Below are 25,005 nucleotides of genomic sequence, written 5' to 3' on the forward strand. Positions count from 1 at the left end.
AATTTTTTGGTATGTTTTTTGTGTTATATTTCACAACTAAAAAGTTTAAAAATTAAAAAAAAAATTTTAAATTGATTTTAAAATATTTTTAGAGCAAGTGGAAGAGAGGGAGGTAGAGAGAGAGAGAGACGTCAATGTTGAGAAAGACACATCAATTGGTTGCCTCCCAAAGAGCCCGGTCAGGGCTGGGGAAACCTGCAACCCAGGCACATGAACACCACAAATAGAGTGAAAAGGCAGGTGACAAAATGGAAAAAATATCTGCTAGTTATGTCACATATCAAGACTTACAACAAATTAATAAAGAAAAAAATAACATCCTGATAGAAAAGTGAGCAAAGAACATGGACAGTTTGCAAAAAAGGAAATACAAATCGCTCTTCAGTGTGTGGAAGGATGCTCAACCTCACACGAAATGAAAGACGTCCATGTTGCAACTATAACGTACACTTTTTCCAGCTGAGACTGCGAGGGTGTGCACAGCAAGGCGGCCAGCGGACAGGCGCTCTGAGACCCTGCCGTGGGGACGTGAACAGATACAGCCTCTGCCCACCAACACTGTGGATGCCACACAACCCACCCGGCAATTCCATGCCCAGGTATGTAGCCAGCAGGTGTATTCATCATGTGTAAAAGGATTATGTTCAGGCATATTTAATGTGGCCTTAATTATAATAGAAGAAGATTGGGGAAAACCTAAACAGCCATCAAAGAGGAACTACCTCAGTTATGCACGTTCACACAATGATATTCTACGTAGCCACTGAAAAGCAAGAGGCAGAACTAAGTGGAATGACGTAAAACAGTGTCCAGGATACATTAAATGTTTTAAAAAGAGCAAGGGCAGAACAGGGTATAGAGTAAACTGTATTTGTGTAAGAAGAAAAAATGTATATCTTTCTAAATACATGACTATTTCTGAAAGAATCTCATAAAAGTAATTATCCCCAGGAGGGGAAGGCTTAGAATTTTATATTGTATGCATGTATTATCTGATAAAAAAATTTTTTTTAATTGCATATACCTATTACCTTGACTTTACTGGTTGTCATTCAAATCTCCTGTGTTCGTATTTATATGGTTTGGAATATCCATCAAAGAATGAGAGAGACATTTCCAGTCACTGTGCTTCTCCACCCATGGCTAGCAGGTTTTGATTACACGGAAATTTGGAGGTCTGTGTCACTCAAATGCATACAGTTTTATAGAAAACAAGAGTGCAGAGCTGCTGCTAACAGAACAAGAAAATAAAACCTAATAAACTTGCAAACCTTCACCTGTGCATTTCAGCACAGATCCAAAGGGTTACCTCTAAGAACCACCTGTGCACCCCCGGGTGAGCAAGCACGGGCTCAGAGAGAGGCAGTGAAATGCCCAGGGTCACACAGTCAGCGCCCAAAGGGAACCCAGGCGTGCAGGTTTGCAGTCCAGTGGTCTGGCCACTCCAGGTCCAGAATGCCAGAGGGCAAGGGCAAGGGGGTGCCTGCAGGCCTTGTCGGGTGCTGGTCTCACTAGGGGTCTGCATGGTGAAGATCCAGGCTTCAGTTGGACAGATGACCCTTCCACTGCCCTCGCTGCTGTGCTCTTGGGGACCCCTCCTGCTATCCCACGGTACTTACTGGCTAGAGGTTAGAGGAAGAAGTTGAGAACTCAGGCCAGTCTCCTAACTACAGCTCCGGGCATTTGTCCTGGTCGTTCCATTTGTCTGGGGAGCCCCCACCTCCAGTCTACACACATGCACACGCGCACCCATGCATATATGTACGTATGCAAGTGCATACACATGCGCACACACACACACATACATCTGGCCTGAGTATCTCTAAGACTCAGCCCTGGTCTCACCTCATTTCTCTCTAAACCTCCTCACGTCATCCCACCACCTCCAAGGGAAAGTTGCGCCATGTTCATGTGGCTTCCACAAAGCAGGCACCCAACAAGGTTCAAAGGTTGCATATAAAATGGTCCTTACCAGTGGGTTCCTGGCCCCGCAGCACCCACACACTCCCAGCAACACTCACAGCCCCACCTCTGGTCCTCTTTCACAACTCTCTGACTTGCACATTCTCTTCCTCTGCCTCGAACAACCTTCCCTTTTCCCCACCTTGCAAACTCCTCCTTCTCCTTCCAGACCCAGGTCGTCTCCCTTCTCAGGGAAGTCCTGCTGGCTGCCTTCCCACCCAGTCAGGCTTGCCCCGGCTTCGCTCCTCAGCACCCTCTTCTTTCCCTTCTGTCGCGGGTCTTGCTTGCCACTCTGCGTCGTCATTTCCTCTTGGCAGCTTCCTGGACCTCAGCAGACTGGGAACACCTCAAAGGCAAGGGCAGTATCTGATTCTGGGTAACAGCAAACACCTTGGCCCCAGGTTTGCGTCTCTCCAGCTACCGCTATGGAACTTTGATCAGGCTACTTCATCTCTTGGTACCCCAGTGTCCTCATCTGTAGAATGGGGATGTTCTAGGTTAGGCTTCTAGAAGCAGAGCCCCGGACAGGTGTCTATAAAGTTATTTATTGAGGGGTAAGGGAGGCAGGATGGGGTGGAGGGAGAAGCCAAACAAGGATGTGGTTTCAGGAACAGTCTAGCTTCAGCCTGACCCATGGGAGCTCTGGAATGTGAACCAAAGGACTTTCCACCAAAGGACCCTTTAGGGTTTCCAGGTGCACCCTCCTGGGGGCCAGGGTTCCCTAGGGCTAGTCCTAGCCTGGCTAGGGCAGCAGGTAGCCAGGTAGTAGCCTTGTTTCTCTCACTCAAGGGTTTGTCCTGCCAAGCGGCAAGTAGATTGGGCAGTTACACCCATAGCTGCCAATCTGCCAGTCACTGGCTATGGGCATTGCCCAGTGGGTGGGGAGGGAGAGGTTATAGCCCAGGCACTTCTGCCAGAGGCAACCAGTGTCAGCAAAGAGCAATCCTTTGGGGAAAGGTGCAGCTGTACGGTCTGTACCCACAGCGGATGGAGGGCATGGGGGCACTGCCGACTATGGGAGAGCCAGCAGAGGCAGAGGGAGCACACAGAGTGGCTGCTATTCGGGCAAAGATAACCTCTAGCTGGCAGGTTGTTGGGAGATGAGGCGGCAAAATCCCTGATGGCAGTGGGACACAGGAACAGCTCAATCCCTGTCAGCTATTGTTAGCAATGGTGTTATTGGTTCCAAAGTAGCACCAGCCCCCAGCACAGGGTCCAAGGAAAGAAGGGGGTGGTGGAGGAAGGATGTGACTTGAGTCACAGACTTCCGGCTACTGTTCCTTTGGCTTTTCCCTCTTCTCGACTCTTCGGGCCTGGATTAAGGGGGAGTCTCCACGAGGCTGCGCATTAAGAACAGACGGGTGCTAACACGTCCCTGGCTTGCCAGGGCCTGTTTCCTCATTTCTACAGCGCACATCACCTGCCTTACCTGTCTGGGGAAGGGTCTGGGAGGGTCAGGCTGAGGAGAAGGGCTGTGGGAGGCCAGAAGCCCTGTCCCCATGGCACACCCTGAATTCTGCCCCTGGCTCCTGGGTCAGGGTGACAAAAGCTAGGACGGAAGAGGGAGACTGAGGGTGGATATTGGAAAGAGGGACAGAGTAAGGAGCTTCGAGTGCTGAGCTCAGGGTCAGGAAGGATACGGTTGGCTGGTGGGGATGATAAGAAAGGCAACCCGGGTCACGACAGAGTTGACAGACATATAGACAGAAATATCTCCAAGGAAGAAAGGAACATGCCACTGAAGCTGGTTTCTCAGGACCAAGGGGGCAGGTCAGGCCTGGGGACCTAGGCTGGCCCAGTGCCCACAGAGGCCCTCCAGCCCTCTCAGAGTCCTCCATGCCACGCCCTGCCGGGGCCCACGGCAGAGAGGCCAGGGCGCTGCCTTCCCCAGGGCTTGCTAGTTACAGTCTGGAGCTTTGCAGGGGGGCTGAGTCTAGATGCAAAGGGGGATAGAGCTGGAGGAGTCCTGACTGTAGGGTCCAGACGAGGTCCATTTTATAGATGGGTAAACTGAGGCCCTGAGAGGGGAAGGCCTTTCTGGCATTCTTAGCAAATAAGTAGCAAAGGCAGGGCCAGACTGACCCAGCGGGCTCTTTCGGGGAGGTCAAAGCAGCCCCACCCCAGAAGTCACCCACCTTTCATGGGCCAATGGGGTGAACCTTCAGGGAGAGGTTAGCAGCCATACCCTCCCTCACCCACCAAAACTGACAGTGGAAAAGTGGGCCCTTGACACAGCATGTTTCCACGGGGGATGATGATGTGGGGTGACTGTTCTTTAAACATCGTCATGTTCACTGTCCCTCACAATGACAGGGCCCTGTAAGACGTGAAAGGCATGGTCACAGTGCTTTACTGATTCCCAAACCAAGGCTCCCAGCAGTAAGGGGACCTGCCGGAGCGACGCAGAGCTGGGAGGTGAGCTAACGTCTCCTCATCTGGAAGCCATCTCGGGGTGGAAGACACTTTGGAGAGAGTCTTCTGGGCCTCGGGCCTGGGCCTGGGTGGTCTCTGTTCCCAATCCAACAAGGCCTCTCTCTTCTTGTCACTGCGAACTGGGAATCTGGGTCCCAGCTGTCACCACCAGACTAAATCTCCTCCTTTGCTGCTGGAAGGGCTTGGACTTTCTACCAAAGAACCCTGTGGGGTTTCCAGGTCCACCCTCCTCTCAGTCCAGGGTGCCCTGGAGCCAGCCCTAGCCTGGCTGTGACAGAAGGCAGCCAGACAGTGGCCTTCCGCGCCCGCTCAGCCCTGGCACTTTGGGCCCAGCCCTCACAGGAAGTGACTGGAGAGGCCTCCATGACGAGGCTCCCACCCAGCGTGGTCCGGGGCCCCCAGAGGCCTCTCCCCGGACCTGCCAGGCCTGTGCTTCCCAAAGTCGTCTGCACATTAGTATCATCTGGGGAGGTCTTGAAAAAATCCCAGTGGGCCACACCTGGGACCAATGACAGCACCGCCTCTGAGTACAGATCACAGGCGCCCACGCTTTTGAAAGTTCCCCACATGACTGCGAGGCCATGACACCCCCTCTCCACTCCCAGTGGGGAGACACTGGCCCCGTGCTCCCTCGCACCTAGAACCCTGCCTCTCCGGCAAACCAGAGCCAAGTGATTTCTGCCCTCTGTGAGCCTGGGGGCAGGAAGGCCACATTTAGATGAGACCCTGAGGAGGTCTCCCGATGACTAACACGAGGATCCTGGAGGGTTCTTGGGCTGGTTCTGAAGTTCAGGGGGACGGAAAGGGGAGCGGGGGAGGAAAAAGGCTTGAAATGTAAAGGAGAGAAGTTGGATCCTAAAGTCCAGATTCATGGCCTGGAAATTGGTCTGCCCACTTTGAAGGGCCAATTAGCAGTGACTTCTAACACTTACAGTGCATCCGCTCTTTGTCTCCACAGATGACTGCTTGACAGAAAGCCCGTGGAGTGCTGGACAAGGCAGTCCTGTCGCAGTGTCTGGACGGTCTGTAGACCAACAGGGAGGTGGGACCACACCACTGGATTAGGGGCATGAAGACCACTGATTGTGTTGACACAGCTGCCTCCTCAAGATGCATTCTTTTTTTTTTTTTATCCTCACCCAAGGACACTTTTCCATCCTTTATTCAGGTAGAATGGGAGGGAGGGAGAGGAAGAGAGAGAGAGAGAAACATCGACGTGAAAGGGACACATCGAGTGGCTGCCACCCACACGACCAACCAGGGCCAGGGACAAACTGCAACCGAGGTACGTGCCCTTAGCGGGAACCGAACCCGGGTCTCTCTGGAGCACAGGCCGACGCTCTAACCACTGAGCAACCGGCCAGGGCTCAAGATGCATTCTTGACTAAACCAGACACGTTGCATAATGATACGCACTATATGACATCATCTGTCTTAAAAATACACTGACACTGCCCTGGCCGGTTTGGCTCAGTGGTTACAGCATTGGGCCTGCGGTCCAGATAGACCCGGGTTCGGTTCCTGCTAAGGGCATGTACCTCGGTTGCAGTTTGTCCCCGGCCCCGGTTGGGTCGTACGGGTGGCAACTACTCGATGTATCCCTTTCATATCAATGTTTCTCTCTCTCTTTTTCTCTCTCTACCTCCTACTCTATCTGAACAAAAAAACAAAAAAATGTCCTCAGGCGAGGATAAAATAAAAATACACAGACACTGAACCCAACACCACATTTCTTCTCACAGGTCTATAACATGTTTTCACAGTGGAGAGGCTGAGAGTATGCATTTTGGATCCAGGCTGTCCACGGCTGCAGGCTGTGTGGCGTCAGGCAAGTCGCGCACCTCCCTGGGCCTCAGTATCCTCATCTGGGAAGTGAGGACAATAGCAGCACCGAGCTCACAAGGTGGTTGTAGGGCTTCAGCGAGTTACGACCCGGGAAGTGCTCAGAACAGGGCCTGGCAGTGAGTAAGCCCCTGTAAGTATTATTTCACTATATGAAGGCTTCAAGTTCTAGAAGGCAACACACCAAACTGGTCACCTCAAACTGGGACAGGACAGACCTGTGGCGGGAGCAGCGAGTAATGGGCAGTTTAACCTTATGTATAAGGTGTTTAGCTTCTTGCAAAGGGCATTTAGTCATGTGTTACTTCTGTGGTTTATAATGAAAACTTTTTTGGTTTTTCTAAGTGAAAGAAGACAGAAGGCTGGGCCCTCTCAAGTTCAGAAGAGGGATTGTGCTTCTGGGGTGGATCACCTGAACCATTCTCCCCCTGCCAGCTGACAGTGCCCAGACACAAAACACGGGCAGAAGAAAGGTTTGGGGGAGAGGAGAGAGGGACTGGTAGGCTGGAGCTCTGAGCCCCACTGCCCAGCCTTGCTAGGTGACTTGCAGGACGTGCAGGCAAGTCCCTGCCCTCTCTGAGCCCTGGTTCACTTGTGCAGCGAGCAAGCCTATCTCACAGGGATCTGTGGAGCTGATAAAAGAGCCCTTATGGTCAGGAGGTGGGGGCTGGCATCTTGATTCAATATTTAATGCTGTGTAACCTACAACAAGTTTCTTAACCTCTCTGTACCACAGTCTCCTCATTTAAAGATGGGGTGATGACTCTGCATATACTTTCCAGAGTCCCAGGGAGAACGGGAGACGTTATACATGTGGAGTGCCCAGCACCACGAAGGGCAGGGCAGCTGCCGTGGAATCGGGGTTATCAGCACAGACCAGGCGTCATGCTGTGGCGTTCCACCCAGTTTCTTCAGTGGACCCTCAATACCTTTTAAGGCAGGTGTTCCCCCATTTTGCAGAAGAATAAACAGACTCGGAGAAGTCAAGAAACAAAGTGTGGATTTAAAACCTAGGCTGAGCCCAGCCAGTGTGGCTCACTGGTTGAGCGTCGACCCATGCACCAAGAGGTCACTGGTTCGATTCTCAGTCAAGGCACATGCCCAGGTTGTGGGCCTGATCCCCCGTGGGGGGCATGCAGGAGGCAGCCAATCAATGTTCTCTCTCATTGATGTTTTTATCTCCCTCCCTCTCCCTTCCTCTCTCTCTAAAATCAATTTTTAAAAAAATAAAATAAAACCTAAGCTGAATCCAGAGTCCCTTTTCTAACTGAAGTATACCATACTACTGTCAACAAATGGTCTTCTAAACTAAAAAATCATCTCCATAGATCTTTATTACTTTTCTGCTTTTAAAATATAATCTTGGCTCCTTTGAAAAGTTCAAAACATTGCAGAAATATATAACATGAAGTTTTCCCCACAATCTCACCCTTTAGGAAGAGGTGTATGATTTCCAAGACTTCTTACTCATGTCTGAGAATATTTTTGCCTTACCTGAGAATCAGAATATCATTTTTTTTAATTTTCTAGAAGTCATTTCACTTTTCATGTTACTTTCTAAAGTATCACCATGAGTGGAAGGTAACTCCAAAAAGAAGCCCAAGGAATAAAAACAAAGTGAGGCTGTTGGGCTGGAACTGGGTATTGCTGCCTCCCAGGACCCCCATTCTTAAACAGAGATCAAGAGTGTGAGAGGCACTGTGAACATTAGCACTTTCTCTTTGACTAATCAGGAAGGACTAAACAGAACTGAAAAGAGACAACAGACTTACTCTATGACTTAACTTAGTGAACGCTCTATCCAAAAGACTCCCAAGAAACACAAAATAGCAAGCAATTTCTCCAGTCAAACAGGAAGCCAGGACACGAGCTGAACACCTCAGAGTACCAGCTCCCCAAGGTTTGAATGTCCCTCCTTTTGACCACAAGGGACAGAAGAAATTGCCAAGGAAAGGGGCCGATGAGAATTTGGGGATGGTGCTGGTACTGGCTCCACCCACCCACCCCATGGATGATGGGAAATCAGGATGTTTTCCAGCTTCCTGCAGTCTCTACATCTGCACAGTCTTTTAGGAGACTAATTAAACAATATGGTCTCAAACACTTTAAAAATAAATGTCCAGGAGAGGATTCTGGGAAGACAGAAAACTAGAAAGTACCAGTAATCTACGTCCCCGCTGAGACAACAGTGTCATTGGCAGAATCTCTCTGGTATAACTGTTTTGGAACTTACAACTTCCTGGGGAAGGCTTGGACTGTACCTTGTGATTAATTTTGGTCATTTCAGTTTTTCATACGGTAGCAGTTACCCATCCCCCACCCCTCAGCCACCTGGCAGGCATCTGTGCCCGTGTTCCCAGAGCAGTTTGCACACAGCTTGGAGGAGCTGGGGTAGGTAAAAAGGATCCTGACCTCCAAATATTGGAGACTTGTGCTCTGATCGCTGATTGCTGCTTCTGACCTCAGAGGTGCAAACAGCAGGATGTCTTTGTTGCATCTCCCTCCATTGTTGCAAGCCCCTCCCCCTCCAGCTAAAGTGACATCCAGGAAATTTCCCACTTCCCCCTTTATTTTTCCCTTTCAGGAGCCAGATATTAAAGACTGGGACACTCAAAAACAACTGCACCTATGGGAAAAATTAGAAAGTGACTGCACATACAAGAAACTCACTTAAGATTTAAAAACAAAAACCAGTTGAAAAGGATGGAAAAAGATATTCCATGCAAATACCATCCAAAGAGAGCAGGCATGGCTATACTAATAATCAGACAAAATACAGTCTAAATCAAAAAAGTTTAGCTCTGGCCAGTTTGGCTCAGCAGTTAGAGCGTCGGCCTGCAGTCCAGAGAGACCCAGGTTCGGTTCCAGCTAAGGGTGCACACCTCGGTTGCAATTTGTCCCCGGCCCTGGTTGTGTGGGTGGCAGCCACTCGACGTGTCCCTTTCACGTCGATGTTTCTCTCTCTCTCTCTCTCTTCCTCTCTCTCCCTCCCACTCTATCTGAACAGAAAATGGAAAAATGTCCTCAGGTGAGGATAAAAAAAAAAAGTTTATAAGAGAAAAAGAAGATTATATATTAATAAAAGGTTTATTTTTTTACTATTGAAAGTATTACAGATGTCCCCCTTTTTTCTCTATTGACCCCCTCCTTCCCACTCCCACCCCCGTCCTGCCTTCCCCAGCCTAGTGTCCATGTAGACTGGCTGTGCATACATGCATATAAGTTCTTTGACTTATCTCTTCCCACCCCTCCCACCCCATCCCTCAGGTTTGTCAGTCTGTTCCCTCCTTCCATGACTCTGGGTCTCTTTTGGTCCACAGCTTATTTTGTTCATTATGGTCCACAAATAAGAGACCATGTGGTACTTTCTCTGACTGGCTTATTTCGCTTAGCATAATTAATAAAAGGTTTAATACAGCAAGAAGATATACCAATTATAAACATTTACACGTCTAATTATAGACTGGCAAAATACATGAAGCAAAACCTGACAAAATCAAGGGGAGAAACAGTTTTACAGTAGCAGTTGGAGACTTCAGTACTGACTCACAATAATGGACGACACAATAAACTGCTTAGATCTAACAGACATACACATTTCACCCACAACGACAGCATACACACTCTCCTCAAGTGCACATGGGACCTTTCCGAGGGTAGATCATATGTTAGGTCACATATTAAGTCTCAACAGTTTTTAAGCCCAGCTGGTATGGCTCAGTGGAGTGAGCATTGGCCCACAGACTGGGAGGTCCTGGTTTGATTCCTAGTCAGGGCACATGCCCGGGTTGCAGGCTCGATTCCTAGTCGGGGGCATGCAGGAGGAAGCCGATTGATGGTTCTCTCTTACATCGATGTTTCTCTCTCTCTCTCCTTTCCTCTGTCTCTAAAAAAATCAAAATGAAATTTTAAAATATTAAAAGATAAATATCATACAAAGTATCTTCTACCACAATGGGATAAAGTTAGAAATCAATAACAAAGAAAATTGGAAAATTCACAAAACTGTATAAATTAAAAAACACACTTTTAAACAACCAATAGAGCCCTGGTCGGTGTGGCTCAATGGCTGAGTGTCAACCCATGCACTTAGGGGCCACCAGTTTGATTCCCGGTCAGGGGATCAAACCGATTGTGCGCCCTGTCCCCAGTGGGGGGCATGCAGGAGGCAGCCAACTGATGTTCTCTTGCCCTCAAATAAATAAATAAATAAATAAAACAAAAATAAATAACCAATAGATCAAAGATGAAATCACAAGGAAAATTAGAAAATACTTAGAGATGAATGAAAACAAAACCACAACATACCAAAACTTATGGGTCACAATGAAGGCAATGCTAAAGGAAAAAATGAATATCAATAAATGCTTATATTAAAAAACAAATCAACAACCTAACTTTACAATTTAGGGAAGAAAAGAAGAACAAACTAAACCCAAAGCTAACCAAAAGAAGGAAATCAAGATTTGAGATAAATGAAATGGAGAATGTAAAAATAGTGGAAATCAATTAAATCAAAAGTTGATACTTCAAAACATCAACAAACCTTTAGCTAGATGAACTAAGAGAAAAGAGAAAAAGCTCAAATGACTAAAATCAGAAATGGAGGACTTCCGGTCAGGACGGCAGGGAGGTAAACGCAGTATCGCGTCCTCCCACAACCACATCAAATTTACAACTAAACTACAGAACAACCATCATTCAAAACCGCCTGAAATCAAGATGAATGGAAGTCCTACAACTACGGGATTGAAGCAGCAGCCACATCCAGACTGGTAGGAGGGGCGGAGGGGACGGGCTGGTCCCACACCCATGTGTGGCGGATAAAAATCAGGAGGACACCTCGGCTGGGAAGGTCCTTCCTGAGGACTGAGGGGTCCCCGTCCCACACCAGGTGCCCCGCTCAGGGTTCCAGTGCCAGGAAGAGAATCTCCATCACTTCTGGCTGGGAAAACCAGCGGGAACTGAGGCTCAGGGAGGCTGAGTCGGCTGGAGCCCCAGGCAGCTCCCTAAAGGGCCCGCGCATGGACTTATCGGACTCTCTCCCTCTAAGCTTGGAGGGGAGGCAGCTCGAGGGGCACCAGAGACATACAGGGAAGAACTGAGCTGTTTGGCACTGGAGCGAGGGCTGGAGAGGGGACTTTCTCTGGGACAAACGTGCTGTCAGAGGCCTTTGTTCCTTTGGTGAGCCCTTCCCTGGGGCAGCAGATAGCTGCCATATCTGGGACTCCAGCAACCTGGCTCACACTGGTAGCCTCGCCCTGGTGACTCCCTGAGGCCCGCCCTGCCCCGCCCCACCCAACTTTCAGGCCCACCCAAGCTGTTGCCAGTTGCTTAACCATAGGATTGGCCTGTCTTGGATCCTGCTTCAGGTTTTTCCTAAATTCTTTCAAACGAGCAGCATCTGGTCTCAGCTAGCCCCATACCGCTCGTTAAGTAATACACTGAAACAAACCCAGGGAGGCAGCCAAAAACGAGAACAGAACAAAACCCCAAGAAAAGAACTAAGCGAAAGGGAGATAAGCAACCTAACAGATGCTGAGTTCAAAATACTGCTTATAAGGATGCTCAATGAACTCAGTGAGAACCTCAGTGAACTTAGTGAGGGCCTCAAGAGCATAAAAAAGGACCAGTCAGAAATGATGGATGCACAGTCAGAATTGAAGGAGGCATTAACTGAAATAAAGAATAATTTACACAGATTCAATAGTAGAGTACGTAAATCCAAGAAGCAAACCATCGATTTGGAATATAAGGAAGCAAAAAACGCCCAATCAGAACAGCAAAAAGAAAAATGAATCCAAAAAAATGACGATAGTGTAAGGAGCCTCTGGGACAACTTCAAGCGTGCCAACATTCGCATCTTGGGGGTGCCAGAAGGAGAAGAGAGAGAACAAGAAATCGAAAAACCTGTTTGAAACAATAATGGCGGAAAACTTTCCTAACTTGGTGAAGGAAACAGACGTACAAGTCCAGGAAGCACAGAGAGTCCCAAACAAGATTAACCCCAAGAGGCCCACACCAAGACACATCATCATCAAAATGCAAAAGGTTCAAGGCAAAGAGAGAATCTTAAAAGCAGCAAGAGAAAGGCAGCTAGTTGCCTACAAGGGAGTTCCCATAAGGCTGTCAGCTGATTTCTCAAAAGAAACTTTGCAGGCCAGAAGGGAGTGGCAAGAAATATTCAGAGTGATGAAAAGCAAGAACCTACAACCAAGATGACTCTATCCTGCAAAGCTGTCATTTAGAATCGATGGCCATATAAAGACTTTCCCAGACAAGAAAAAGTTAAAGGAGTTCATCACCACCAAAATGTTGTTATATGAAATAATGAAGGGTCTTTTTGAAGAAAAAGATAAAATATATGAACAAACAAAATGGCAATGAATACATATCTATTGACAATGGAATCTATAAACAAAATGAACAGGTAGAACAGAAATACTCTCATAGATACAGAGAACATTTTGTTGGTTGCCAGATGGGAGGGGGGTTGGGGGAATGGGTGAAAAAGGTGAAGGGATTAAGAAGTACAAATTCATTGCTAGACTGACAAACCTCAAAGGGAAAGGGGTTGGGGCGGGGGGAAGAAATAAACCAAAGAACTTATATGCATAACCAATGGACACAGACAATAGTGTGGGAAAAGGTGGGAGGGGGAGGAGAGGGTTAATGGGAGAAAAATGAGGAACATCTGTAATACATTCTACATTCAACAATAAAGATTTTAAAAAATAATCAGAAATGAAAGTAGGGGCATTACTATCAATTCTACAGAAATAAAATGAATTATAGGAGTACTATAAACACTTATAATCCAACAAAGTGAATAACCTAGAAAAAATGGACAAAATCCTAGAACAAAATCTCCCAACACTAGATCCCAAAGAAGAAAATCTCAATCAACTTATAACTAGTAAAGAGATGAATCAACAACAACAAAGTTTCCAACAAAAATAAGCCCTACACCTGACAGCTTCACTGATAAATTCTACCAAACATCTAAAACAAGACTAATACCAATTCTTTGTAAATATTTCCAAAATTGAAGAAGAGGAACAATTCCTAACTCATTCTAGGAGGCCAATATTACTCTGATACCTAAGTCAGACAATGACAGTACAAGAAAAGAAAACTATAGACCAATATCTTTTATGATCATTGATGGAAAAAAATCTTCAACAAAATACTAGTAAAATGAAATCAGCAGGCTGTTAAAAAAAATTATATGGTTCAACATGTGAAAATAGGTCAATGTAATACATCACATCAACAAAATGAAGAGAAATACTACATGACTATATCAATTGATACAGGAAAAAAGCATTTGACAAAAGTCAACACACTTTCATGATAAAAACATTCTACAAACTAGAAATAATAAAAGCCTTATTTTCCACATAAGAAAAGCCTTATATGAAAAACCCACAGCAAACATACTCAATGGTGAAAGACTGAAAGCTTTTCCTCTAAGATTAGTAACAAGGCAAGGATGCCTGCTTTCACCACGTCTCAACAAAGTACTGGAAGTTCTAGCCAGAGCAGTTAGGCAAGAAAAATAAATAAAAGGCATCCAAACTGAAAAGAGAGAAGTAAAATTATCTGTTTGCAGATGATATGATCTTATATATAGAAAACCCTAAAGACTCCACCAAAGAACTGTTAGAACTGCCCTGGCCGGTTTGGCTCAGCGGTTAGAGCGTCGGCCTGCGGTCTGGAGAGACCCGGGTTCGGTTCCCGCTAAGGGCTCGTACCTCGGTTGCAGTTTGTCCCCAGCCCTGGTCGGTTGTGCGGGTGGCAGCCACTCGATGTGTCCCTTTCACATCGATGTTTCTCTCTCTCTCTCTGTTCCTCTCCCCCCCCCCCCCAACCTAAACAAAAAATGGAAAAATGTCCTCGGGTGAGGATAAAAAAAAAAAAAAAAAAAAAACTGTTAGAACTAATAAATGAGTTCACCAAAGTAACAGGATACAAATGCAAAACAGTGTGAAATTGGCATAAAAACAGACATATAGACCAACGGAATAGAACAGAGAGCCCAGACATAAACTCTCATATATATAGTCAATGACTTTTGAAAGGGTGGTAAGACCATTCAATGGGGAAAGGACAGTCTTTTGGGCAAACAATGGGAGGAAAACTGGATATCCACATGCAAAAGAATGAAGTTGGACTCTAGTACTACGCACAAAAACAAACTCAAAATTGGTCAAGAACCTAATGCAAGACCGAGAACAATAAAACTCTTAGAAGCAAACATAGGAGGAAAGCTCATGACGCTGGGTCTGGCAATGATTTCTTAGAGATGACATCAAAGACACAACAAAAAAATAAATAGACGGACTGGACTTCATGAAAACTTTCAAAATTGTGCATCAAAAGACACTATTTACAGAATAAAAAAGCAACAGAATGGGAGAAAATATTTGTAAAACATATCTGATAAGGGATTAACATCCAGAATATGTAGGGAACTCCTAAATGTCAACAACAAAAAAACAAACAGGCCAATTCAAAAATGGGCAAAGGACTTGAATAGACATTTCTGCAAAGAAAGTATACGAATAGTCAATAAATACATGAAAAGATGCTCAATATCACTAATCATTAGAAAAATGCAAATAAAAAACTACAGTGAGCCCTGGTTGGTTTGGCTCAGCAGTTGGAGCGTCGGCCTGCGGACCAGAGAGTCCCGGGTTCGGTTCTCGCTAGGGGTACATACCAAAAAAACAAACAAAAAACTACAGTGAGACATCACCTCACACTCATTAGCATGGCTACTATTTAAAACAAACAAACACAACCCTGGCCAGTTGGGCTCAGTGGTTAGAGTGTTGGCCTGCAGACCAAAGAGTCTCAGGTTCAATTCTGGTCTAGGGCATGTACCTCAGTTGTGGTTTGGTCCCCGGCCCTGATCAGGGTCATTCGGAAGGCAACCAAGCAATGTGTCTCTCTCATATCAATGTTTCTCTCTCTCTCTTCCCCTCCCTCCCACACTATCTGAAAAATCGATGGAAAAATATCCTCAGGTAAGGATTTAAAAAAACACAGAAAACAATTGTTGGTGAGGATGTGGAGAAATAGGAACCCTTGTGCTCTGCTGGCTGAATGTAGAATGGTGCAGCCACTATGGAAAACAGTGTGGAGTTTCCTCAAAAAGTTAAAAATAGAATTATTAGTGGGGGTGGGATTGGGAGGAGGGTGTCAATGGGGGAAAAAGGAGAAACATCTGTAATAAAAAAAAAAAATAGAAGTTTATATGATCCAGCAATTCCACTGCTGGGCATATGCCCCAAAGAACTGAAGGTAGGGTCTTGAAGAGATATTTATACACCCATGCTTATAGCAGCATTATTCACAATAGGTAGAACATGGAAGCAATGCAAGTGTCCATCGTGGTCTATATGTACAATGGACTATTATTCAGTCTTAAAAAAGAAGGAAATTCTGACACATGCTACAACATAGATGAACCTTGAGGACACTATGCTAAATGAAATAAGCCCGTCATAAGAAGACAAATACTGTATGACTGCATTTATAAGAGGAACTTGAGTAGTCAAATTCATAGGGACAGAGAGTAGAATGGTGATTATCAGGGGCGGAGAGGGGGAAGAATGGGAAATAATTGGGTCAGGGGCATAGAGTTTCAGTTTTACAAGATGAAAAGAGTAATTAGGATGGTTGTTGGTGATGGCTTCACAACCATGTGAATGTACATTACACAACCACTGACTGTACATTTAAAAATGGTTAGGCTGGCCCTGGCTGGTTTTGCTCAGTGGTTAGAGTGTGGGCCCGCAGATCAAAAAGTCCTGGGTTCAATTCTGGTCCAGGGCACGTACCTGGTTGTGGTTCGGTCCCCGGCCCTGGTTGGGGTCCTACAGGAGGCAACCAATCAATGTGTCCTTCTCACATCAATCGATGTCTCTCTCTCTCTCTCTCTCTCTCTCTCTCTCTCTCTCTCTCTCTCTCTCCCTTTCTCTCTCTCTCCCTCCCTCCCTCCCTCCCACTCTATCTGAAGATAAATTGAAAAACATCCTCGGGTGAAGATTTAAAAAAAAGAAACTAAATGCTAAAAAATCAAATAAAAACAAAATGGTTAGGATGGTAAATTTTCTGTTTTGTGTATTTTACAACAATAAAAATAATGTCCACCTACCACTTTGGAAGTCCACTTTGAGAACCTAGCAGAAGGAAGCCATCCAGAATGTGAGCAAAGCTCCAGCTCCTAGGACATTCACCACACTGGTGCCAGCAGAGGCAGCCCCACCTTTCCTGACACAGATAAACTGCCAGGCAGCCGAAATACCATCCTGCGGACAGATCTCCCCACCGGGAGGGGTGGGGGTTGTAATGGTGCATTCTCCTCTGATGGGTCCAGCCCTTTGTTAAATTACAGCCAAAAAATTCACTCACGGGAAGCCCTGTAGGCACAGCTGACTTTAAGCAACCTGTCCTCCCCCTACTTCTCTTCCTCCTCCCCCTCTCTACTCCTCGCTCCCTGAGGAAAAGGCCCTGGTTCCTTCTTCCTCCAGACAGCACGTGGTTCCAGCTCCCTGCCTCACACCCTCCAGTGTCCCAAGTGCCCCGTAAGAGAAAGCCATGACCTCTCCATTCTAAACACAGCTCCCCTCCCCCTCCCCTCCCCTGCTTTGTCTTTCTTCGCTGCAGACACCGCTGAGTCTCTGTGTTTATTGTCTGTTCCTACGGGCACACCAGCTTTATGGGGGCAGGGACTCTTGTTTTCCCAGACACAGCCAGGGCCTATCACAGGGCCTGGTGTGCGGTAGACACTGAGCAGATGTGTGTTGAGCAGGTTAATGATTGCAGGACAGAGCCGGAGCCAGAGTCTGTGTTGTCAGTGCCCGCTTCACATGGAGCAGGGGCATCTCTGGACCGAAAAAGCCCTTTGGCCATCTTACTCCTAAGAAGTTTCTGGGGGATCTTCTCCCTGTGTGGTCTAGCTTCTCTCCACTTCATCTCTCTTCACTTCTCTGCCTCTTCCCTTCCTTTTAGGAACAAATAGAGCAGCCCCACCCCACAGGAATGCTCAATGCAATTTGCCCTTCCCCACCTCCCCTCCATGTCCTGGTCCCTGCTGACTACTGGGTCCCACCCCAAACCTATCAAGGTATTTTCTCAACAATACTTCCCTGGGGGTGGGGGGGGGGAGGAGATAAGCCACAGAACTTATATGCATGTGTGCATGAACAATGGACATGGACAACAAAGCTGGGGACAGGTCAGGGAAGGGGAGGGGATCAATGGGGGAAAAAGGAGAAACATCTGTAACAAAAATAAATAAATTAATTTTAAAAAAACAATACTTCCTTCCCTGAGGGGAAGGTCCATGAGAGGGAAGTATAATGTCACATCTTGTTTTTTATGTAAAGCAGGAAAGAGTCCATGTGTATTAGGAAAAAACCAAACCCTATCTTAAAGTTTAACAAAGATGGATGTTGTTCAGCCATTCTACAGACAGCAGCGCAGCCACTTAAAATGACAGTATTGTGAAGGACAGACAATAGGGCAATAAAACAAAAGAACATACAGCTAAAGTACTGTGAAAACTTGTAGTTAAAATGTCCCACTTGGCAGACCTTGCCCTGGACCCTCAGAGGATTCCAGGAACTAGGGAGGAGGGAAGGAGACGGGCCTCAGCCGGAGCTGACCACTACACTGTGCAAATACCCCTCAGACACATGGCTAGCTGCAGATACCCGCGTCTGTGCGTGCTTGCGTGCTCGCGGACCTTAGCACAATTTCTTAACAGGGGCTAAGACAACTGTATAAGCAGCCCACCCCCTGAGCTCGGGGCTGCTCTCTCCTCTGCGCAGGGGGACAGTCGCTGCGCGGCTAATAAAGCTCTCTTCGATTGAACCCAGTTGGGAGTCTGAGTCTAGTCTGTCTCGTTACTACAACATTTGGAGGCCCCAGCGAGATAGACAAACAAGGTCCCCCACTTCGGTGGGTTGACCTCCTCACACTCAGGGAGACAGGTCCATCCCGGGAGCGGACAGGCGGTCTAGGGGTCCCCCCCTTCGGCGGTTGACCTCCTCACACTCGGGGAGACAGGTCCATCCCAGGAGCGGACGGGCAGTCTAGGGGTCCCCCCCTTCGGCGGGTTGACCTCCTCACACTCGGGGAGACAGGTCCATCCCGGGAGCGGACGGGTGGTCTAGGGGTCTCCCCCTTCGGCGGGTTGACCTCCTCACACTCGGGGAGACAGGTCCATCCCAGGAGCGGACAGGCGGTCTAGGGGAAGGCCTCGGAGAGACGTTCCTCTGCCCCGACGCCATTCTGCCCTGGAATTGTCTCCACTCCAAATTCCATCTAGAGAGCATCTGGAGACCCTGGGCCCAGGCTCAGCAGACAGGACATCCCCCGGTAAGTCTGTTTCTGAAAACTCTGCAGAGTGAGGGGAAGTGGATCTGCTGGATGCAGCACAGAGATCCTGCCCCGGGGCCAAAGCGAGATGTCGCTTTTGGCCCCGGTTCAGTTTATCTGGCAACCCCTTAGTCTGTCTTATTCGTTTGTCCTTTTGTGTTTTGTGTTTCTGGGTTATGCCAGCCTGTGTTCTTCAGAATGGGTCAGGGGCCTTCAGGACCCAAGACCCCTCTTCAATGCCTTCTTGATAACTTCTCAGATTTCTCCAAGCGCGCCTCAGGTCACGACGTCACGGTGGACCCTGGATCCCTGTGCACTCTGTGCGAATTGGAGTGGCCCACTTTCCGCGTGGGCTGGCCCTCTCAGGGCACTTCCGATTTAGGCTCTTTGTTTGCAGTTTGGGGTGTCATCTATGGGAATCCCGGACACCCAGACCAAATTCCCTATGTTGATGTTTGGATTGACAGCGCTACTGACAAGCCTAATTATATTAAGAAATGTTCATGCCCTGATAGGAAGATTTTAATTGCCCAGCCTCCGCGGAAGCTCAGAAGCCCTCGGCTCCTGCGCCTCCCGAAGGCTTTACCCTGTTCTTCCAGGGCCCCCAGAAGACCCCCTTCTGAACCCTTTGGGGCCACCCCCTTATCAGCCTCCGCCACCCGCTGCCGTTGCCAGAGAGGCTGAAGCCCTTCAGTCACTCAGTCCTCCCCATACCCGTGGCGCACCCCTTTTAACCCCCCTTTGCAGGCGCCAGACTCCTCGGCCGCCATCCTGCCCCTCCGTCAGGTTGCTCCACCACCGGGTGGAGACCAGACTCAGCCCTTCATGGTCTGTGTCCCCTTCTCGACTAGTGATCTGTATAATTGGAAACAACGGAACCCCTCCTTCTCTGATAAACCCCAAGGTTTCATCTCTCTCCTAGAGACAGTCTTCCACACCCATCAGCCCACTTGGGATGACTGTCAGCAATTGTTGCAGGTCCTGTTCACGTCTGAGGAGAGGGACAGGGTCCACAGAGAGGCAGCAAAATCCGTCCTCGGGACAGATGGCCAACCCCTCACGAATCTGGCCCAACTAGAGGCCCACCTCCCTACCCTCGAACCCGATTGGGACCCGAACACCTATCAAGGTAAGGAGGCTTTAGCCCAGTACCGCCGATCTCTACTCGGGGCCTCCGCGGAGCTGCTAGAAGGCCAACTACTCTAAGGTGAGCGAGACTGTTCAGAACGCGGGAGAGTCCCCGCGGCCTTTCTTGAATGTCTCACGGAGCCTTATCGGCTCTGTACCCCCATAGACCCAGAGGCCCCTGACAATAGACGGGCAATTAATATTGCCTTTGTCACCCAGTCAGCCCCAGGCATTAGAGAGAAACTCCAGACATTAGAGGCTTTTGAAGGAAAGAATCTTAGTGAATTAGTTGAAATAGCGCAGAGAGTATTTAACACCAGGGACAACCCAGAAATGGCTAATACCAAGAGTCACAAAGGGAGTCATAGCCGCTCTCAGGAGAATCGGAAAGAACAGCGGGAACTGGGCCTAAAAACACAGGACAAGCCCCACAGAAACCCCGGCCACCTCTGACCCTAACCAGTGTGCCTACTGCAAATATGGCCATTGGAAGAAAGACTGCCCTACAGGGGACCCAACAGAAACCTAAGGACCTCATCCCCCTGGAAGACACTGAATGAGGGGGCCGGGGCTCCTACAGATTAGGCCCCCGGGAGCCCAAGGTATCATTACAAGTTGGGGGCCGCCCTGTTGAATTTCTAGTTGATACTGGAGCCAACTTTTCTGTTCTAAAGGAGACCACAGGGCCACTCTTATCTGAGAAAATGCCAATTGTAGGGTTGACAGGGAAGTCCCGATCCTACCCTTGGACTACGGCGAGGATAACTGACCTAGGCAAAGGGACTACCACTCATTCCTTCCTAGTCATGCCGGACGGTCCCTACCCCTCCTTGGCCGGGATCTCCTCCAGAAACTGCAGGCCACCATCTCCTTCGAGCAGGAGGGCCCCACCCTGACCCTGGGGAACCGGCGGTCTCTCTCCTGCTCTCTGTGCCTTATCTGAGGAATACCTTCTGTTAGGAGAGCCCCCCAGAGAAATCCCAAATGCTCTCCTCGAGAGACGGAAGAAGGAGATACTGGGGGTTTGGGCAGAGACTAACCCCCCGCCCCCCCCCACCCCCCCGGCCTAGCGAAGCATCAGGCTCCAGTTATAGTACAACTAAGCAGCAATGCCTCCCCCATCGGGTCCGCCAATACCCCATCTCCATGGGCCAAGCTGGGAATAACTGCGCATATTAATAGACTCAGAGAAACTGACATTTTAAAACCCTGCCAGTCAGCCTGGAACACTCCCCTCTTGCTGGTTAAGAAGTCTGGGACTGAGGATTTTAGGCCGGTCCAAAACTTAAGGGAAGTAAACACTCGGGTGGAAACCATCCACCCCACGGTTCCGAACCCTTTCACGCGTCTGAGCCTGATCCCTCCTAGCCGTGTTTACTATACTGTCTTGGACCTCAAGGACGCCTTCTTTTTAATTCCTTTATTGCCTCTCAGCCAACCCATCTTTCCCTTCGAATGGGTTGATCCCGAAGGGGGATTCTCAGGACAACTGACCAGGACCCAACTGCCTCAAGGGTTCAAGAACTCTCCCACCATCTTCGATGAGGCCTTGAGCAAGGACCTCCAACTGTTCCGGGAAAGGTACCAACATGTCACCTTGCTACAGTATGTAGAGGATTTGCTTCTAGCAGCCGCTTCTCTTCCTGAATGTGAGGAGGCCTTGAAGGCACTCCTACTAGAGCTAGAACACTTAGGAGATCTGGTCTCAGCCAAGAAAGCTCAATTATGCACCACAACCGCGACCTACCTGGGTTATAAACTCAAAGGAGAACGGTCGCTCTCCAATAGCAGGATAGAGGCGGTCATGAAAATCCCTACCCCCACGACCAAGAGACAGGTACGGGAATTTCTTGGGGCTGTAGGGTACTGCCGCCTCTGGATCCCTAGTTTTGCCGAGATCGCTAAGCCTCTCTATACCAGCACAGGGGGGAAAGACAATGCCTCAATCTGGACTGAGATAGAACAACAGGCCTTTGAGAAACTAAAAAAGGCCTTAATGTCTGCACCGGCCCTAGCTCTGCCTAATATCACTGAGCCCTTTCAGCTCTTCCTCTCTGAGACCCGAGGCATTGCCAAAGGGGTCCTAACCCAATCATTAGGGCCCTGGAAGAGACCAGTTGCCTACTTATCTAAGGAATTAGACCCAGCTGCCTGCGGGCCATAGCAGCTACTGCTGTTCTAGTTAAAGAAGCGTCCAAGCTGACTCTAGGGCAAGGCCTCCAGATCATTGGGGCGCACTCTGTTGAGGCTCTCCTCAGGAGCCCTCCGGACCGGTGGATGTCTAATGCCTGGATCACCCAATACCAGATACTCCTCTTAGACTCCTTCTGAATCCAGTTCCTGAAGACCTCTGCCCTCAACCCAGCCACCCTGCTGCCTGACAATGACCCTCAGGCTCCCCTTCTTGATTGCTCAGACATTCTTGAGACTCTAACTAACCTGAGGTCTGACCTAACTGACAGCCCTCTCCCAACTCCAGAGCATGCTCTCTGTACAGATGGGAACAGCTTCATCCGGGAAGGAGTCCAATATGTGGGAGCGGCAGTAGTCATGCAAGACAAGGTCATCTGGGCCCAGGCACTAGGGCACGGGGCTCCAGCTCAGAGGGCTGAACTAATTGCTCTCACTCAGGCTTGAAGATGGGCGAAAGGCAAGTCAGTAAACATCGACACTGACAGCCGGTATGCCTTCGCCACAGCCCATGTCCACGGGCCCTCTACCAGGAAAGGGGACTCCTACCCTCAGGAAGGAAACAGATCATAAATAAAGAAGAAATTCTTGCCCTCCTAGAGGCCATTTGGCTACCAACAAAAGTGTCTATTATTCACTGCCGGGGCCACCAGAACTCCGACACCCCTGAAGCTGAGGGGAACGCCTTCGCCGATCAGATGGCCAAGGAGGCCGCCCTAAGACTGGTGGGGCCACTAGAGATCCTTCCAGTCCTTCCGGGGAAAAACCTCCCAAAGGGGCCCGCCTGTACCCAAGAGGAGAGAGAACTCAGACGGAGGCTCACCTGCAACCAGGGGCCGCGCGGCTGGAGGCTTCTTCCCGACGGGAGGATCCTCTTACCTGCGGCCCTAGGCCGAGAGCTGATCTCTCAGCTCCATCAGGGCACCCACCTGGGCAAGACTAAACTCTCCAGTCTCATAGCCCGGGACCTTCATGTCCCGAAGCTCAACAGATAGACAGAGCCTGAAATAAGATGCCCTGCCCGTGCCCAAGTCAACTCTCACCCTCGGGAAACAACAGACCTCGGGACCCGAGAACGAGGCACAGCTCCTGGTGACCACTGGGAAACTGACTTTACTGAGGTCACCCCTGGCCGATATAGTTATAAATATTTGCTTGTTTTCATAGATGCTACTCCGGCTGGACTGAGGCTTTTCCTACCAAGACTGAAACTGCAACCACGGTAGCCCGGTCACTGCTCTCTGAGACAGTCCCCCCATTTGGCATCCCTCAACTGTGGGGTGTGACAATGGCCCGGCATTCATTGCTCAAACCACAAAATTGTTAGCTAAAGCTTTAGGGATTACTTGGAAATTGCATGGTGCCTACAGGCCTCAGAGTTCAGGACAGGTAGAAAGAATGAATAGGACATTCAAGGAAACTTTAACTAAGCTCCACCTTGAGACAGGCGACAACTGGGTAAGTCTTCTTCCTTTTGCCCTCCTTCATGTGCACTGTACCCCTTATCTTAAGGGTTTCACCCCATTTGAAATCACATTTGGCCGACCTCCCCCTATTCTACCCCAAATCAGGGACGAGGTCTTAGCCAACCTGGGTAACCATAACCTTCTCAGCTCTTTGCAGGCAATCCAGAGGCTGCAAGAACAGACCCAACAGCTAATCAAGGACGCCAGACCCCAACCAGGGACACCCCAGATACCACCGCACGACTTCACCCCTGGTGACTGGGTCAAGAAACATCAACCTGCTTCCCTGGAGCCTTGCTGGACTGGCCCTTTTCCTGTTATCCTGATGACGCCCACGGCTTTGAAGGTAGCAGGACGGAAAGTTTGGATTCACCACACTCAGGTAAAGAAAGCACACCCTGTCCTGGCCGGTTTGGCTCAGCAGTTAGAGCTTTGGCCTGCGGTCCAGAGAGACCCGGGTTCGGTTCCCGCTGGGGGCATGTGCCTCGGTTGCGGTTTGTCCCGGCCCTGGTTGGGTTGTGTGGGTGGCGACCACTCGATGTGTCCCTTTACATAGATGTTTCTCTCTCTCTCTCTCTCTCCCTAAAAAAAGAGAAAGCACACCCTGAGCAAATACCTGAACAAGGGGCCTTACAGCGGACCGAGGATCCCCTGAAGGTAAAGTTCTCCAGGGATCCCTCCTAGTCTCTTTCCTGACTCTGATCGCCAGTAAGGCGCCTACCCAATTTAGATGCACATAAGATGCATCTAAATTGCTATGAAGGTTCGGGTCTCTGCCTGACCCTCAGAGACCTACAAAGACAGGAGACATGCTTTATCATCGGCAACTATTACCTAAGCTCTTCCCCTTATGTGTACTCATGCGGGGACACTATCAACCTAACCCCATTAAGCCCCTCATCACAAGAGACTTGGGTCCTAACTGCACCCCCAGGGACTTGGTTTGCTTGCGCCTCAGGACTGACTCCCTGCGTCTTTCCCGTTGGAACCAAAGACTTACGTATTCTTACTAACATTATTCCACAGGTTTATTTCTTCTCTGTTTAGCCTTAGGAGAAACCTGTTGCTTTTATGCTAACCACTCTGGTGTCATTAGGGAAAACTTAAGCCTGGTCAGAAAGCGGCTGAGCGAACGAGAAGCTCAGTCAGTCTCAGCCTCAGCCTCTAAGAACTGGTATGAGGACTTATTCGGCTGGTCCCCATGGCTCACTGCCCTTTCGGGCCCCTTAATTCTCCTCCTGTTAATGTTAACCTGTGGCCCAATCCTGATCAATTGCTTAATGCAATTTATCAGGGAAAGAATACAGACTGTTAAGCTCATGGTCCTGAGCACTCCTTACCAGAGACCAGCTACGGCAGAGGAGACTGAAGACACTTATCTAGATTCAAGGATTTGAATTAGCCCCAAGACCAGTGGGGAATGTGAAGGACAGACAATAGGGCAATAAAACAAAAGAACATACAGCTAAAGTACTGTGAAAACTTGTAGTTAAAATGTCCCACTTGGCAGACCTTGCCCTGGACCCTCAGAGGATTCCAGGAACTAGGGAGGAGGGAAGGAGACGGGCCTCAGCCGGAGCTGGCCACTACACTG

General features: G+C 48.7%; 1 protein-coding gene and 2 long non-coding RNA genes across 12 annotated transcripts in view; 2 read left to right on the forward strand and 1 right to left on the reverse strand.

Annotated features, from left to right (window-relative positions):
* Positions 1-16,696, reverse strand: part of NLRC5 (NLR family CARD domain containing 5) — an 85,816-nt gene extending 69,120 nt beyond the window's left edge. Inside the window, exons 1-2 of one of the 6 annotated variants that reach the window (XM_036276124.1) lie at positions 16,400-16,696; positions 2,105-2,308 (exon numbers count right to left, since the gene is read on the reverse strand). The gene's annotated coding sequence lies outside the window, so the exon portion shown is untranslated. Of the gene's footprint in view, positions 1-1,845; positions 1,965-2,104; positions 2,450-5,327; positions 5,499-16,399 lie in introns of those variants that run through there. The other 5 variants (XM_036276125.1, XM_036276126.1, XM_036276128.1 and 2 more) reach the window with 5 other exon arrangements.
* On the forward strand, positions 399-7,265 carry LOC118639625. Of its 3 annotated transcripts, XR_004961206.1 has the most exons (5): positions 399-599; positions 4,276-4,377; positions 5,354-5,417; positions 6,159-6,370; positions 6,583-7,265. It is a non-coding gene; the product is annotated as an uncharacterized LOC118639625 (long non-coding RNA). The 3 variants fall into 3 exon arrangements; XR_004961205.1 differs by having other exon boundaries at positions 6,138-7,265; XR_004961204.1 differs by having other exon boundaries at positions 6,159-7,265.
* Positions 16,697-19,378: 2,682 nt separating the features above from the next.
* On the forward strand, positions 19,379-24,062 carry LOC118639626. 3 transcript variants are annotated; one of them, XR_004961207.1, is made up of 3 exons: positions 19,379-19,834; positions 23,559-23,793; positions 24,004-24,062. It is a non-coding gene; the product is annotated as an uncharacterized LOC118639626 (long non-coding RNA). The 3 variants fall into 3 exon arrangements; XR_004961209.1 differs by having other exon boundaries at positions 19,379-19,756; XR_004961208.1 differs by lacking the exon at positions 19,379-19,834 and adding an exon at positions 23,359-23,403.
* Positions 24,063-25,005: the final 943 nt, after the last annotated feature.

The sequence above is a fragment of the Molossus molossus genome, unplaced genomic scaffold, assembly GCF_014108415.1.
Source record: "Molossus molossus isolate mMolMol1 unplaced genomic scaffold, mMolMol1.p scaffold_m16_p_21, whole genome shotgun sequence".
In the NCBI taxonomy this organism is placed as follows: Eukaryota; Metazoa; Chordata; class Mammalia; order Chiroptera; family Molossidae; genus Molossus; species Molossus molossus.